At 39.4% G+C, this 18,031-nt stretch overlaps 1 protein-coding gene across 2 annotated transcripts in view; it reads right to left on the bottom strand.

Annotated features, from left to right (window-relative positions):
* Positions 1 to 18,031, bottom strand: part of DDX10 (DEAD-box helicase 10) — a 288,714-nt gene that overhangs the window by 123,061 nt on the left and 147,622 nt on the right. The gene's annotated exons all lie outside the window — the stretch shown is intronic.

Here is an 18,031-nt window from a genome sequence, read left to right on the forward strand (position 1 = left end):
TGCGGGCGCGCTAGAGAACATGGCACAGTGGGAGAAGTTGATACCAGAGTACATGCACGCGGGAGGGGACAGAATGGTGACATCTTGCAGTGCAGAGCTCAATCTTAACCTCAGTTACAGCAGGTGTGGCCTGTACATCTGAGTTTTTTCCCCTAGTCTCAACCTTGTGCTCTTTCCTTCTGTGTTTCCATAGTTCCTCCATCATTTCTAAACGTATTTACCCATCATTTCACTGTAAGTGTTCTCCTGGGATCCCTCCATCAACTGTGGAATGGAACCCAGTGTAATAAGTAAGTAAACCAATGTGTGGTGGGACTACAGGGGGAGGTCAGGTTATGGAGGACCCAGGATGGTGAAGAATAGTTTCATAAGTGAGGAGTCTATACATATTCTTAGGCTGGGTAGTGGCATTTAAAAAAAAAAAAAAAGTGGCATTTAAAACATTCATTTCTAGCAGTAAAAACAATAAAAAATTTTTAATTGGAAAAAAAAAAGGCGGGAATTGGAGAGGGTATGTCCAGCACCACAGGTACCAGGTGACAATCAGAGATACTGAGAACAAAGCACAGCTCTGGGACAGGGGAGGACACTTGCAGCATATTGTCCAGGCATCCTACACAGGTTCCAGCTGTCACCCCAACAAGCTACCAGGAGGCAGAAGGCAAAGTCTCTCTCGGCTACAGTTTATCACAGTGACAGGGACCGATACTTTCTGAACTGATGGCCCGTTCACAGGAATGTTCTCTTCTAAGCACAGAACGGGGGTGCCATAGTAAGTCTTTATTCTTTTCTCATTCTTACAGATTACAGATGATTATCTAGAGGTAGTTCTATCACACTGTAGTTGCCCTTGAAGATGACATAGTAAATTTACCAAATACTCAGAACAGTGAAATTCTTCTCAAGGAGGGACTTCTAAGGCAGCCATACATTTACTCCTTAACAAATACCTAACATCTACTAGTCTGTTCTGTAATCTGACCCCATGCCAAGTTTCACATATTTTTCTCTTTCAGAGGAGATTCAATAATTGGAATCTACTCTTTTGAAATCTCTACTACAAAAGAAATATAATTGCTACTCCTTAACCTATTTAATTATTGAAAATGTCTATTTATTAAAGACCTGGTATGTTATGCACTGGACTTTTTGTTTACAATGCCTGAATGTGTCATCAGAACAACCACTTATATTGACGATGTGGCTATTCAAGCCACACCTCTAAGACATTCCCTCTTTCTCATGCTTTTCTTTCTTAGTTTTGGCTCTGCTGAAATTGTGAGTTTGTTCTTTAATTCTGGTTTACATGTTTCATAGCAACAGTAAATAATAAAATAACAAATACTAAGAACACACAGTTGATTACTATTACTATAAATAACCTCTTGAAGTTATCTTTATATACGGCTATAATTCAAGCTATTCTAGTGTGGCTACATAACTTAGCATTTTTTCTATGGCCAGCTGTGCTCTGGCTTTAAGTTTTATAATAAGCTGAAAGTATTTCAAGGTCATAAGTAAACTAAAGCTTCCATTATTCAAACACAACTAACTGGAATCTTCAATTATGTAAAAATTGGGGTTCCGTGAACTCTTTGGTGAAAGAAGCAATTTGTGTTAAGGGTCATACAGATTTAGCTCTATCTCCTGTCATTTTGACATCTACATATTATGTAATCATCATAAAAGCTGAGGAAGATAACCTGGCAACACAGCAAGATGCTCAATTATTAAGAAAAGATCGTATCTATAAGAATTCTGATGACTGTACAATCAGCACAAAAGCATGTTTACTATGCCGACTCTTCCCACGCAATTCTATTTTGGGGGCCTTTATTTCTATTTTATAGGTAAGGAAAGTAAGACTCAGAGGTCTTAAACATCTTGGCCTAAGGCCATAATGCTGGTGAAGAGCAGGCTCTGGACTGGAATCGGGTCTTCTAACTCCAAGTTCTGTGTTCTCATTAAAACCACAGTATCTTGTCTTGCAGAAAACTGGATTTCAACCAGAGAGAGGAACATCAAGAAAACCTACCAAATCAACTTCAAAAAAAAATCTTAAATGGAGGGGGGATTTGATAAATCTTGTCAGATATGTTAACATTTGTGTCCCATTTCTTGTCTACAACCACTGCAGCATGTCCACTTTCCCTGGTAAAATGCTTTGGTTTAAGCTAGCTTTACCCAGTTAGGAAAGTGAACAGCGATTTTATAGCATAAACCCCAGTCAACACGAAAGCTACAGTCTTCCAGGAATCTTTGTGTGCAGGTTGTGTTCGTACAGAATATACACAGAAATAGTCAGGGTACAGTGACAGTAGCAAATACCTTCAACTGTAGGAAGCAAAATGGCATATGAACTTTACAACCAGAAAGCATATCTTTTACATACTAAGACCATCACGGGTTTTTTTATTAAAAAAAAAGAGTTTAATGGTCTCTTTGGCCAGCATACTACAATGCTAAGAGGGTGGTGCCATATACGTATATATGTTGACTATGGCAGTATTTTAAGACAACTGAAGCCATGCACGGTGTCTGCAGATATGTTATCAATAAAATCACATTAGAGTTTGATAGTATTGTCTTCCCATATTTGAATCTAATTTGACATTCCCTACAGACAGATGATTTTTACAGCTCAGTGCCTACAGTATAAATGGTTTGGTATCTTTATTTTCATTCTAATCATTATTCCTCTACTGAGAAGACTTGTTTATGAAGTGACTGACAGGGCTATTAAAATCCATGAGTCATCTAATCTTAAAAATAAGGCTTATAAGCATTAAAAACACTATCTCAAACAAAGCAATATCCATTTCCACTGATTGAAACAGTTATAAAAAACCAAGAGTAATTTAGTAACTAGAAGGAGGGGGGGAAACCTTTAATTTATTTCTACCAGTGTCTTTAGCAGACTATGATTTTCAGGTTATTTCAGATATGAGTTTATTCTCTGTATCAAGAGAATTCACTAGTTATCCACTTTGAGCCTAACAACTTGCTGTACCACCAACAGCTCTTCTTAGGGGGGGGAAAAATCAATGATAAAACTAAAACAAAACAAAAATTAGAACAACCCTTGCCCAACAGCTAAATTACTACGTAAGAGACAAATATGAGGAAAAAATACCTCTAAGATTTTAAGAAATGCTTTGACATTTTTCTGTTTTGGAAATAAGCACTTAATTCTAAGGATCAATTAGTTCTTTGGTGATTAACAGCCTCGACTTTTGTACTGGGTAAAGCAATATATTACATGATACCTACAAGGCCTATGTATAATATGGCAGCAAAGTATTTCCATTCAGAGGCTTAAAATGGCAGAAAAGAAATTGACCTTCCATTTCTCTGTGAATATAAAACTTTGCTAATATTTCCAAAACTAAAACACATGTAAGTAGTCAGTTATTCCATTTCTAATGTTTCCATACTATAGATTATTTTCCAACAGTTACATACAACAGTCCCTCCCTCATCTGTGGTTCTGTTTTCCAGAGTGACCTGTGGTCACCTGCGGTCCAGAAGCAGATGCTCCTCCTCCCAACAAGTTGTCAGGTCAATAGTAGCTTAGCGCTACCTCAGTGCCTACATCATTCACCTCACAACATCTCATCACTTATCATCTCATATCAACACAAGAAACTTGAGTCCAGTACAATACGATATTTGGGGGGAAAGAGAGATAGACATTTCCCTAACTTTTATTACAGTATATTGTTATGACTGTTCTATTTTATTATTGTTGTTGTTAATCTCTTACTGTATCCACTTGATAAATGTAACTTTACGGTAAGTATGTACATATACGAGAAAACACAGCATATACAAGGTTCGGTACTATCCATAGTTTCAGGCTTCCACTAGGGGTCTCAGGACATGGCCCCCACGGATAAGTGGGGACTGCTGTATTCAGTGGAGGAAGAAAAGGACGATGGTGTTCAAGACTGCCCAGAAGATGAAATCTGGAAATGTTTCATTAAGTAAACAATAGTAATAAAAACAATAACCTTCAATGTCCAGTAAAACATGTGCATTTTCGTCTCATTAGATTAGTTTTATGTGGCTATAGAATAATGTCTGCTGGTAAACAACAACAACAAAGGAGCACAGATTCAAAGAATAATCATCTTAATAACGTGGTAGTTAAACAACCAAAAAATGTTTGTTGGATCTGTTTTGAAGAAATGTATCCCTTAACTGCTATCTTGTAGTTTCGATTGTTTCATTCCAAGAAAATAAAAGCTACTCTGATACTCTGATGTCACTGACATTTTTAGATATCAAAGCAGGCAAAGCAGTATTATAAATAGCACTCAAATGAGGATGGATCATCACGGCAAAATTCAGTAGTCCTTTCACAAAAGCCCAGATTTTAAGGGGGAAGAGAGGGGATTTTTTTCACTTCCTGTTCACCAGAAACCTGGTAATAAAAAACAAATGTGTTTTCAAGAATTTTTATGTAATTATTCAGATGGTTCATCACCATAGCAGGAAGACAACAGACAGGGAAAGAGAGCATGGGTGTCAGGGAGACAGGGAGAGAAAGGAGGAGAGGGAAGAAGAGGAGAGGAGGGGGACCGGGAAGGAGAATAGGAGGAAGAGGGAGAAGGAAGAGAAAGAGTGAGGGGGGGACAGTGACCAGGGAGGGTCAGGAGAGAAGGGGGTCAGGGAGAAAGATAAGGGCAAAGGGGAGGGCTAGGAAAAGAAAGGAAGAACCACATGTGGATTTTGGGAAAGAACATCTTCAGAACAGGGACCATCAAGTGTAAAGACCCAGAGATAGCAATAAGCTTGGGGGTCTCACGGAACTCCTATTATTTGGGCCCAATCAACTGAGTAAATCATAAACCACAATGGTAAGACTGGAAGAGGTGCAAATCCAGCAGGAATCGGGGCAGGGATTTGTAAGTCAACAGCTTGTTTAGCTTGCACTTCAACTTGAAGTGTCTTGCCTTTCCAGTTTCTCAGCTAAATGCAATGGGTGGGACTGGGTGAATGACTGCCAGGTACAGGAGGTCTCTCATTTGTTAAGACAGACTCTGTCAATGGGTCTGTTTCAAGAATGACTCACCTGCCACCCTGTCTTTCAGGGGAAAGAACAGAATACCTCAGGAATCGCCCGCAAGAGAAGATGAATTGACATTCTAGCCATCACATAACATCTTCTTATGCTTTCCCAAGAATGGAGACCATTTAAGTTATTTTTCCCTTTGGTTTGTTGATCTTAAAAGCTTATCATGGGGGCGCCTGGGTGGCTCAGTTGGTTAAGCAACTGCCTTCAGCTCAGGTCATGATCCTGGAGTCCCGGGATCGAGTCCCGCATCGGGCTCCCTGCTCAGCGGGGAGTCTGCTTCTCCCTCTGATCCTCCCCCTCTCATGTTCTCTGTCTCCCATTCTCTCTCTCAGATAAATAAATAAAAAATCTTCAAAAAAAAAAAAAAGCTTATCATGAATTTCCTTACTCAGCATGAAAAAAATAAGTTTGTTTTAGCCATCATATATCTGAAATGCCTAAAAGCCAACCAAGCGAAACTGTTAAGTAGGCAGTTAATTGTATGAACCAGTAGCTCAGGAGAGAGCTGGAGGCTAATGATACAGATTTCGGATCATCAACATAAGGATGATATCTATACACTGAGGAGGGAGAACATCATCTGGGGATGAGTAAAGCCAGAGAAGAGGTCCAAAGACTGAGTCCAGAAGCCTTCAGACAACTAGAAGTGCAGAAGTAGAAGAGAAGTTAGCAAAAGAGATGGAGAGGTTCCCAGGGAGATTTTCAGACCTGGATACCCTGAAAGCTCAGTAAAGAAAGGTTTCAAGAAGGAAAGAATGAACAACTGGGTCAAGTGATGGGAGGTCCAGTAAAATGAAGACTGGGAACTGACCGCTTGACAAGAGGGAAGTTGCTGGGGAGCTGAAATGAAACATTTGGGTGAAGTGGACATACAGTGTGCCAAGCAAGGAGCCTGAAGAGATGAGAGATGAGGAAGTGGTCAAAGAAGCACAGAAAATTCTGTGGAGTTTTACTATCAAAGGAAATTGGTAAATGTGACAAAACTGAGGGAGAATACAGAATCTCGGAAGGGATTTTTTCCCCCGCTTATGATGAGAGATATAATATGACTGCATGCTTATAAGAATAATCTGGTAGGGCCACCTGGGTAGCTCAGTCAGTTAACCATCTGACTCTTGATTTTGGCTCAGTTATGATCTCATGGTGGTGAGATTGAGCCCTGCATCAGACTCCACACTGGGCATAAAGCCTACTTAGGATTCTCTCTCCCCTCCGCCCCTCCCCCGCCCCACTCATGCTCTCTCTCTCTCTCTCAAAAAAAAAAAAAAAAAAAAAGGAATGATCTGGTAAAGAGGCAGAAATTGGTGTTGCAAAAGAGACATGGGGAAATTCAAGAGCAAAGCTCCTGAGTAGAAGGGAAGGGTTGGGACCCAGGATCCAAGTAAAGAGGCAGGCCTTGGATAAAAGCTGGGACAATTTATTCATGGTAACAGAAAGGCACAGGAAGGAATATTATATAATATAATCTCTACAATTACTAACATTTTCTCAGTAGTAATCTGACAGAGCCTTTAAGTGACTTTATTCTTTTTTTTCCCCCCCAAACCTTTCAAAGCAATCAGTGTAGGTGCATGGTCTTCTGAAATAGGAGCAGCCAGGAAGTGGGTTCTAGATTTGGTTTTGCCACTTCACCACCTAAACAACACCTGCCAAATCTCCTTTCTGATTTGTATTATACTCACTTGCCCAACCTTCTTTCCAGAGTGTTGTAAGTACAGAGTATTTTTTTTTTTAAAGATTTTATTTATTTATTTGAGAGAGAGAATGAGATAGAGAATGAGAGCACAAGGGGGAGCGGGAGAGGGAGAAGCAGACTCCCCGCTGAGCAGGGGAGCCCGACGCGGGACTCGATCCCAGGACTCCAGGATCATGACCTGAGCCGAAGGCAGTCGCTTAACCAACTGAGCCACCCAGGCGCCCAGTACAGAGTATTTTAAAGTTATTTAGAAACAGTGGTAAGTGTCAGAAGTATACACAGTGATATGGTATGGGGTGTAGAAGATTTACATAGGAATACTGAAGCAGCTGATATGGGCAGTATCTTGAGATTCTGAACATTGTTTAAGATAGATACTTCTGTATTAGAAATTCATAGGATCATGCACTGCTTAAAATGAAAGGTGGTGTACTAAAGTTTAAGTCAAATCATGAGTTTTAGAGGCAGGGAGTGGACAGGTCATCTCAACTACATTTTACCTTTATTTATTTTTTTATGATTTTATTTACTTATTTTAAAATGAGAGAGAGCACGTGTGAGCAGGTGGAAGAGCATAGGGAGAGGGACAAGCAGGCTCCACGCTGAATGCGAAGCCCAATGTGGGGCTCAGTGTCATGACCCTGAGATCATGACCTGAGCTGAAATCAAGAGTTGGATGCTTAACTGACTGAGCCGCCCAGGCGCCCCCTGGTTCATCTTTAAATGGGGCAAGGTGATGGCAGAATCTACCTCATCAGGTTGCACATCTGTGCAGGTACTCAAGAAATGTTAGCAATTGTAATTATTACCAAAAATAATTTAGTTCAACCTCTTTCTAGCACAGAGGAGGTCACAGAATTGGGGGGCGGGGGGGAATCTTCCCTAAGGTCACAGCCACAGCCCAGTAAATACACTTTGGTGTTCACTCTTCTAGACTGCACCTCTTATAATAAAGTCTCAATGAAGTATGATTTGCATATATTCCTACAGAGATGAAAAACTGCAAAATCATTTGCATCGTATCACCCCCCCAGTCTATATATTCCCTGAAAGTAAAGAAGAAAACGGTATGTACTGTATATGATATTTCATTCCATTACAGACTGGTCTGATGACACAAAAAATCTATTAATTGGCTTGTGAATCTTATAATTATTAATATTAATGAGAAAATAAAGACTTTCAGTATGATCACTGCTCTTATGAGCCATGTGGGTAAAAAGGTATCTTCAGTTTTGTTTGGTATACCAACCAAACATAATTAGCAACCTTCTGAGTGAGATACAATTCAAGCTTTTTTTTTCTTTAATTTTTTATTAAGTTTTTAATTTTAATTACAGTATAGTTAACATACTATAACTCAAATTTTAATAGAAACTAATACAGTGTGTCCTTAAACAGAAAGCATGCCAGAAAAGAGAGAGAGAGAGAGAGAGAGAAAGAAAGAAAGAAAGAAAAAATATCCACTCATGTTCTTTTGAAATCAGTGTTTAAGGATCATTATTTTAAATGTTAGGAGCAAAAAAGAAGAATGAATGCAAAGCCATGACTGAATCATAGAAATTTACATGGGAGAGCAACATTTTAAAAATAAATAGGAAATGATTTTAAATGATTTGTTCAAGGTCATGTCACTGGCCCAGAACAAGCAACAAGCAAAGTGTCCTAATTCCAATCTACCGTTCTGAATCCTTTATTAGAATACTTTTGGTACCCTATTAACTAAATCTCATTTTCTGTAATTTCCTAAAATACTAAGAGAAATGGAAACCAAAGTTAACAGAGACAGAGGAAACTTAAAAATCTGACCTCCCATCCATCAATGAAAAGCAACAAATTTTACATTCTAACTACATAATGTCTTGAGAGCATATTTCAAATTACCTTTTGCCTACACAATTGAGGGTTCACTGCTTACATTATGGATGTCAACATGAAATTATGAGGTTTTAGAATGTATGTCTTCACAATGTGGAACTACACATAAGCTCCTTGTTTCACCCCGACTCCCATGGACTACTAGGTGCTTGCTCTTTCTAACAGCTGCCTCCATTTCCGGGTGAGATGTGGAATTACAACATGAATGGAACACCATGACATCAGAATGGTTGAGAATCCTCTTTTAAAATTAGCACACACAAAAATGGGACCATTTCTGCCTACTTCCAGATTTTATAGAACAGGAGGGGGCAGATTTTGAGCACACACTACTTCATGGAAGATAATAAAGAAAAACAAGAAAGTGACTTCAGAGAATTCTTGAGTAATTTGGACTGATTATTTCATCTAGCTGAGAGAGGATGGGATGCTTTCAGTTTTCTTTCTCTCACACAAACCATTATTACTTCATGGTTAACAACCCTCATGGTGCTCAGTCCTCTACCAGGAAATAAACAGAGTGAATAAAAAGAGATTAGTTTTAGATCTGACAATTTATCCACTTGTTGGTGAATCCTAATGGTTTGCTCTTGAAGGATAGTCTACCACAGGATAAAACAACATTTGGGAACAGGACGGAGATTTTAGTTATCTGACATACATCGCTTATTATCACAATGACTACTTTATCTTAATGAACTGTAAGGGTTAACATTATTCCAACTATAACCCTGTGGTGAGAGAGACACAGGAGAGAAACGTCCCCAGGGGTCTACATGAGAAAGCAGGAAGCTTTCTGTTTGGGGGCTGCTCTAGAGCACATTTTGTCATAACCTAAATAAAACTAAAGAAAATATAACCTGACCTGTTGCTAAATAAAAACAAATATAGGAAGGGCTAAATGATAACCAAATACAGAAAGTTCAATAATTAGGTAAACCCACGTTCAAATCCCAACTCTAAGAGGTGTATAACTTCAGCTAAATGATTTGATCTCTCTGAAGCTACTTCTTTCGTCAAATCGGTATGGCAACTAGGATGTCATACATGTGGAAAGAGGATTAAATGAGATGGTGTGGGGAGCCCCTGGCCCACACAGTATAGTTTCCTTTCTCTCTACCTTCCCTCACCACATTTAAAATGGGAAGGGGTATTTGTGAAGCATGTTCCTTATAGACCAGGAATGTCTTTGGGAATGAAGTTCAGAATCTAAAATGTTGAGGAAAATGAGTAGTCCTCATATTAGGATGTAGTGAGTTGGGGCGGGGAACCACAAAATAAAGTGAAAATAATCTGAGGCAGGTAGGTAGATTTCCAAATAGGAGCTCTGATTTTAGCTAATAAGGGGAAATATGAAGATTCTTAAACAACAGACTAACACAGTGAAAAGAACATTTTGGTAGGATTAATTGTACAGAACTATGCAAGACTGTTGAAGGGGGTATCACAGGGCTACCCTGAGTTGGACAATTCCAAAAGGCTTCATTCCCATTACACTGTATGTGAACTATAGGCCCCTGGAAAATAATTCCAAGACTTTGGAATCATTTAGAAAGCTTTCATAGCAGTACGGTTTGATGCAAGAGAAATCTCACGCTGGAGTGGATGGCATGGGAAAGAAGACTGGAAAGGAGACACTGAATATACTTAAGGAAGGAAGCATAGGGTGGTTTCTACCAAACTGTTAGGAGTAAAATTAATGAATGTTCTCTACACCTGAAAGTAAGGCACAGACTCTTTGTTGCTAAAAGGCAGGTGTTAAAAACAATTGTTTGTTGGTGATTCTAACCTGTTTCTAATTCACAGTAAGAGACAGACAATATTTAAACAATTGGTCACTGAAGAATGACCCTGCCTAACAAGCAGAAACAGAAAGTTGCAGCAAAGAGCTAATTATTAATAGTTCTGATCTCTGACCAGCATACCCACCTTTCCTCCTCTCCATCAAGCACAGATCTTACCCAGAATATAAACTCTGATTCTGTAACAGCCACAGTAGATTAAAATCTCACATAAGCATAGAATTTAAAGGGCACTTAAGAAGGCATCTATTCAACCCCTCCCCAAAAAAGATGCCTGATCCTCTCCCCTTGAAATTTCCAGAGACTCCACAGCTCTTGTGGTAAGGCTAATCCCTTCTGACAACATATTTTTGTCCTGCCCTAAATGAAAATGGAGTCTACCATGATCATCTGAAAAACAGACTTATATATATGTATTTCTTTTTTTTTTTTTTAAAGATTTTATTTATTTATTTGACAGAGAGATAGACAGAAGAGCACAAGCAGAGGGAGTGGCAGAGGGAGAGGGAGAAGCAGGCTCTGCACTGAGCAGGGAACCCGATGCGGGACTCGATCCCAGGACCCCGAGATCATGACCCGAGCCGAAGGCAGACGCCCAGGCGCCCTATATATATGTATTTCTGATGGTTTTTAAATTTTCTCAAAGTCTTTTCTCCTCTAGGCGAGACACTCTTAATTCCTTTAACCTTGTTATATAAGGTACATTTTCCCAGATTGTTTTACCTCAAATATCAGGCTTGCCATTATAACCACACTGTGCAAACTCATAAGCTTTCCACATTACCAAACTGATATTGAAAAAAATTTCCACAAAGCCAATCTTCACACAGAAAGCATTTTTGAAATCTAACAGCCTCTCCCATTCTTGTAGGAGAGAAGAACTCCCAGTTAGCTACCAGTTTGACTACTCAAAGAGCTTTCTACAGGATAAAAATACTGAACCCTTTTTTGATGCTGTAAAATTTTACGCTCACAATGCAGAGAAAGTGAGAGTTTAAAGAGCACTTCAAAAATGATTAAGGGGAAGTTTTAAATACTGAAACATATGGCTTAGTTCAGAGAAAGCAAAAAGGTGCGTAAGAGTCTATCTATATAGTGGTAGTGATAAAAATAAAGGTGTTTTTTTTTTTTTCGGGTCAAAGAAAACAATGTAAAAATGCTTTAAGCTGCATAAGGAATATTCAAGGTCAATATCAGAAAAGACTCCAAAATAGCATCATAGAATAAAGCTCTTCCCGGAAATATAGTTAGATGTACCACCTGGGAATAGCTGGGATTAAGTGCTTAAAGAATCAGGAGTTATACATCTGTCTGGAGTCTGGGCCAGATGATCAGGGCTATCTTTCTAAAATACAAATCAGATTATGTCAATTTCTTGTTTAAAAGTCTGCAGTGTTCACTATTAACTATAGCTCAGCTCTGGAGTGTGATGTTCCTTTTCCCAGAATGCCTTTCTTTTCCTTGTTCATAACAAAAGCTACAGTGTCTTCATTATCCAGCTAAATGATACTGTCATTTGAATATATCTGCTATTACACTTACTGGATTACACTCTGGTAATCTGTTTATACCTTGGGTTTCTACACTAGAGAATGAACTTCTAGATGTTTAAGATGAGGTCTAATTAATGTTCATATATCCAATGCTTAATGCAACACTGTTATGGATAAAAATAAATTGTGACCCCCGCCCCTTCATATAATAAGCCCCAATGCCCAATGTGACTGCATTTGGAGACAGGGCCTTTAATGAGGTAATTAAGTTTAAATGGAGATTATAAGGGTAGTGCTCTAAACTGATAGGGCTACTGTCCTTATATGAAGAGGATCTGTCTCCCCTAACAGATGAAAGGTCATGGGATGACACAGTGATAAGGCAGCTGTCTACAAGCCTGGAAGAGAGGCCTCACCAGAAACCAATCCTGACAGCACCTTGATCTTATACCTGTAGCTTCCAGGACCATGAGAAAATAAATTTCTATTGTTGCCAACTAGTTTTCAAAGATCCACAAATTAGTAAAATTCCTCCAATTACTTCAACTTTTCCCTTCAACATATTTTTTGAACATGTCTTAAAATTGGAAAAGGATGCAATTACATCCATAAAAACCTTGTCTTGATATGTGTAAGCAGCAAAAACACATTTTGATATGATGGTCATCTTGAAATAAAGGATACTCTGACAAGGCTAATTTGATGAAGCCATGTCAGAATAACCCCATTAGAATGTAAAAATCTTTTTTTTTTTAATTAACAAGTATTATATGTAGAGATAGTGATGACTCTTAATTTATTCCTGCCACTTATCCAGAGCTGGCCAGAGTGGTCAGATTAGGAGCAGGGTTACCTGTTTTATTATCATAATGCAATAATAAAACAGGTGAGAGTAATGGAGTTTTGTTGGTCTTCCTTGTACTTCAGCACGTCCCTGCATCAAGAGCCCAGCCAAATGTTACATAACCACATATTACTAACTGCTTCTGAAGCCTAGTGCAATTCTTATTCCATGATCTTTCATCAGTAGGAGCAATACACAATTTACTATTTCAGGAAGATTTTATTATTTAAGAATACGGCTCCTTCTCAGGAATTTGAAAAAGGATCTAAGCTTGAGTATAAGCTAAATGTTATTCATATAAATAGGTAACTATCTGTTTATTTTTGGAAGAATACAGCCAATTAACTGAACTCAATGTTTAGATGACCTTTAACAAAAAAATTTTTTACCCCTTATTCCAGCTAGTGCTGACAGTGGAACTCTACAGAAGCTGTAATAAAAGTAGAAATATTTCAGTTCCATTTAGAGGCCAGCCTCACTTTGTAGCCTAGTAAACTGAGGTTTAGAGAGGTAATTTACGCAAGTTCACAGACCTATTAAGTTTCTGAATTGGGACGATAAAAATAAGTCTGTTTGTCGGCAATGTCTAAGTTCTTCGCACCAAAACATGGCTTTGGCAACTAACTGACAAAGAAAGGCTAGTATTTACCCAAACCAGTTCATGCTGGAACAAACACAAGAAATTCTCAAGATCGAGAATCCCATTATAACAATGTGTCAAATATAAAGACCTTATCAAAATGAAACATTAATGAAAGCTCTGTCATAACAATTGATGGTCTACTGTGGGAAAAAGGGAGAATGACTTTCAGGTAATCATGATTTCGTTCCCAAAGAAAAACTGGAATGTTACATCAGAGGAAGAAAGCAAGAACAGAGAACCAGTGTGGCAATCATACTCAGTGAAAAAACAGAAGCTGGCCAAGAGAAAGGGGTAAAAATAAGCTACAAAAAAACCTTCCACAGCAGTGGTGTGATATATATCTATATTCACGAAGTGACTTATGGAAAACTTTTGACAGGCAATCTAAAGTTCACTGAGACAACCAGTTCTTTATAAGACAACGTTTCAGGGTATCTCAGTTTAGTTGGTTTTTCTTCCAAGGAGAAACAAAAAACAAACAACAGTTTCTGTCCAGTCCCTCTGTTTTGTGTTGTGTTGGTTTTTTTTGCTTTTAAAACTTTTCCATACTTGCAAATACTGTCTCAAACAAAAAAAATTCGTGTCCTGCATATGATTCTAATACGCTTAAACTGTGAATAACACGGAGCTTCAAAGACAGTAAAATCTGCTATTTTGTCTTGGATGTTATTTTCAAATAGTAAGTAGATTTTTAAAAAGCTTTCCTTTAAATATCTTCCTTCTGCTAAAATAAAGGAAGAAAGGAAGAGAGGGAGACAAGAAGTGAAAAAGAAATCACCAAGATACAAACAGAAGCAAGATAAGGAAAAAGAAATATTAGCAAGCATCATCCTTGGGCTAGACTGTTTTACTTCAAGTGATCAAATGAACTCTGCCAAATTGGGAAAGCTACAGCAAACAGCACATCAAATGCAAACTGCGTTTTTCTACTTTTCACGTATCAAGACAAAACCCTCTGAGCCAGAGAGCTACACAAGTATCTTCTACAGGATTCCCATGACAATGTTTACGGCTACCTAGGTCCACCAGTTTAGACTATCAAATGTACACCTTTTATATATCAAATGTGCACAATGTAAGTTTACCTTCAGAAGGCACCTCCCCACGCCTCCAAATCAGCCATGCATAACCAACCCCCTCTTAGTTGTTGGTCGTGGACACAATAAATACCCAACACAAGTTTGCTTTACACAAATATTTTACATAGTCAGTTAAGTTCTTCATAGCAACTATGATGTAATAATACGCATCAAACTGTGGTTGAGATTTGGATAGAGCATAATCCTTCTAAAATCTCAAGAGGTCACTAAAATGAGATTCCACCTGTGCTGTCTATATCCAAAAGCATTACATAAATTTAAGAACTATAAATACACTTAACTTACTACTTTCCCCCCAGAACATCTAGATCATAAAAAACAAAAAACAAATGGTGTTGATGAGTTTCAAAGGACCACGAAAATAAAACCACATAAATTATTTATATTGAAGTTTGCACCATGCTTTAATCTGAGAACATTCTTTTGAAAAGTTAAATGCAGTACATAAAAATAGTCACAAGGCAACCAGGACTTCATCCACTTAGCCTTTTCACAATGGGAGCTAGATATCCTCAAGTTTTATGGGAAAAAAACAATCTTAGAGATGTATCAAACTTTTGAATGTTACAGAATATTTTGATGGTTTATGAAGACAATATGACAAGTGTTGGCCCTTTGTTCTTTATGCTTATGGCTATGTGTCCAAAATACCAGGAAAGTTTTTGGAGGTCAACTGGACTAACCACTATTGAACTAAGAATCTTCTTTATAACCAAGGGGACCTTTGACTTCTGTTTGGATGCAACTAGTAATGGTGGCAATATTATTTTAACTGAAAATTTTAAAAACCTATGATGAAATCTGCCACGTTTTAACATTCATACAATGGTCTTTATTTTTTTATTTTTTATTTTTTTAAAAGATTTTATTTATTTATTTGACAGAGAGAGACACAGCGAGAGAGGGAACACAAGCAGGGGGAGTGGGAGAGGGAGAAGCAGGCTTCCCGCCGAGCAGGGAGCCCGATGCGGGGCTCGATCCCAGGACCCTGGGATCATGACCTGAGACGAAGGCAGACGCTTGACGACTGAGCCACCCAGGCACCACCCATACGATGGTCTTTAATATGACTTGCCACAACAATCAAAAAAGGATGTATTTTCTCTCTTCTGAAGGAGAAATGTGGTAGGAAAGGGAACTAATTTGTGGAGAAGCTCTTACATGCTAAGCATTAATGGGTATTTCACAAATGTTATCTTATTTCTCTCAGTAACGCCAAGATTTAGGAATAGCCCCATCTGACAGGAAAAAAAAACAAAAAAACTCAGAGAGCTTAAGAAACTTGCTCAAGATTATGTAGCTGCAAATAATGAGACAGGTTTTAATTCAAGTCTGATTGACTAAAAAGTCAATGTTGTTTTCCCTTCCTAAATATTTTTTCAGCCAAGTTAAATATCCACAGTTCCTCTGTAATCATTCCTCTTATCTCATGACCTCAAAGTCCCCTCACCATTCTGATGAGCATAGATGGAAAAGAGGTTTGGAGTATGAGGATTTCCCTGGCATATAACCTGTGCAACTTCAGAGAAACCACTTAACCTCTCTGACCCTACTTCTCCTCATTTGATGAAAGAAAGTAACAACTGTCAGGTAAGACACGGTGACAACAGCAAAGTATCCCCAAAGAACCTAAAGCCAGGTGAAAATAAGTCAGTTTTCTAAGAGCCAAACAATAAAATTAACATAAAATGGATCAGAACAGAGATCTACAAACATGCTCATTTAGTATTACTGAGTAAATTATTAGATTAAACCATGCGAAACTGCTGTTTATGTCCGTGAAAAATTGTCAAGTAGCAGTAATTTTTAAAGAGTCAACCTAATATTTAGGTTGAAGAAGACGGCTCAGTCTTCTTCACGTGCAAAACTGGGAGAACAACAGTACTTACACCACAGGTTTGCTACGAATACGACATGATCTAGCGCACACAACAACCTGACTCAGTCAGGGTCCCTGCATCTAACAGCCTATGGTCACCAACACAAAGAGGAAACAGCCAAAGTCATGCCTGCGCCCCTGGAATCAATCCTGTGGCCTCTCCAACTCACCGCCCACCTCCAGTCCCTACTAACACACGGCAATCCCCGTCCACCTCCCTGCAGAGGCCGTAGCGAGAAGCTGACCAGCGGCAGCAGGCCACACGCGGGCACTCCAGGGGCTGGAGAGGCCCTGCCCAGAGGGCCACTGTTGTTACGGGTCACAGCAGGAGGGATGCTGGCTGGGCTTTCTCCCTGTGGAAGTAGACCCTGGCCTCTTCCAACTGCTCTCCCGGCCACCTGCTCATTCACTCCGCGGAAGCGCTCAATGTCACGAGCACCCCTGTGCACCTGTGACTTCACACACCAGCAGCTGCAAACAGCATCGTGATGCGAGCTTAAAAACTAGTACAACAAACTCTTGCTGAGAGACCCTCTGACTTCACAACTCCTGAAACTATTCTTCTGTATTGACAGAAAAAGGGCCACCGGCAGTTCTAAAAATGGTATTGGAAGTACCTGCAATTTTTTTTTTTGTTAAAGATTTTATTTATTCATTTGACAGACAGAGACAGTGAGAGAGGGAACACAAGCAGGGGAAGCAGGAGAGGGAGAAGCAGGCTTCCCGCTGAGCAGGGAGCCCGATGCGGGGCTCGATCCCAGGACCCTGGGATCACGACCTGAGCCCAAGGCAGACGTTTAACGACTGAGCCACCCAGGCGCCCCAGTACCTGCAATTTTTTTTAAAGCTTGTGACCACAGTCCCTCTGGTTTCCACCAGGGTTCTGCACTTCCAAACCATGACTCATTCTACTCTCAGTGGAGACCAAGTCCTAAGATGCAGGAAGTCTAATTTTTAAAATACATGGACTAAAACTTTAGAAAATAGCTGTGTGCCAACAGACAACCAGCACAGAGCGACCAAAATCAGCCAGTATCTTTTCCTTTAAAACGGAATTAAAAGGTTGTGCACAGGAATGAAGGCTTCACAGAGACACTGTCTCTTCCGGGCTTAGTTGTTCCTTGAGATAAGGAAGACCATTTGCCCTAATACCCGTTCCTCACTCAACACTCTTTTACTATGATTAACTTTAGTTGTGCACCTTACCTGTATACCTCACTGAATCCCCTGACAGTGCTGTGAAACATCATTATCTTCACTTGAGAAATGCGGAAAGTGCTGCTCGGGTTTCAGTATCTTGCCCAAGAATTCAAACCCAGATGGTCTGATTCCAGACCCAGCCCGGTCACTCTGCTTTACTGCCGCCTGAGTGCCGAACCGAGTGATGCTTTATTAATTTAGGCCCCGCCGCTTTGACACAGATGGTTGAAAAACAGTCTAGCCGAAATGAACTGTTAATCGAGCGACTAAGGCTGGGGCGGAGCAAGATGGCGGAGGAGTAGGAGACCTGGATTTCGTCTCCTCTCAGGAATTCAGCTGGATAGGGGTCAAACCATTCTGAACACCTACAAACCCAACAGGAGATCGAAGAAAAGAAGAGCAACAACTCTCTCATCAGA

The sequence above is a fragment of the Leptonychotes weddellii genome, chromosome 11, assembly GCF_054177405.1.
Source record: "Leptonychotes weddellii isolate Sample4059 chromosome 11, ASM5417740v2, whole genome shotgun sequence".
Taxonomy (NCBI): Eukaryota; Metazoa; Chordata; class Mammalia; order Carnivora; family Phocidae; genus Leptonychotes; species Leptonychotes weddellii.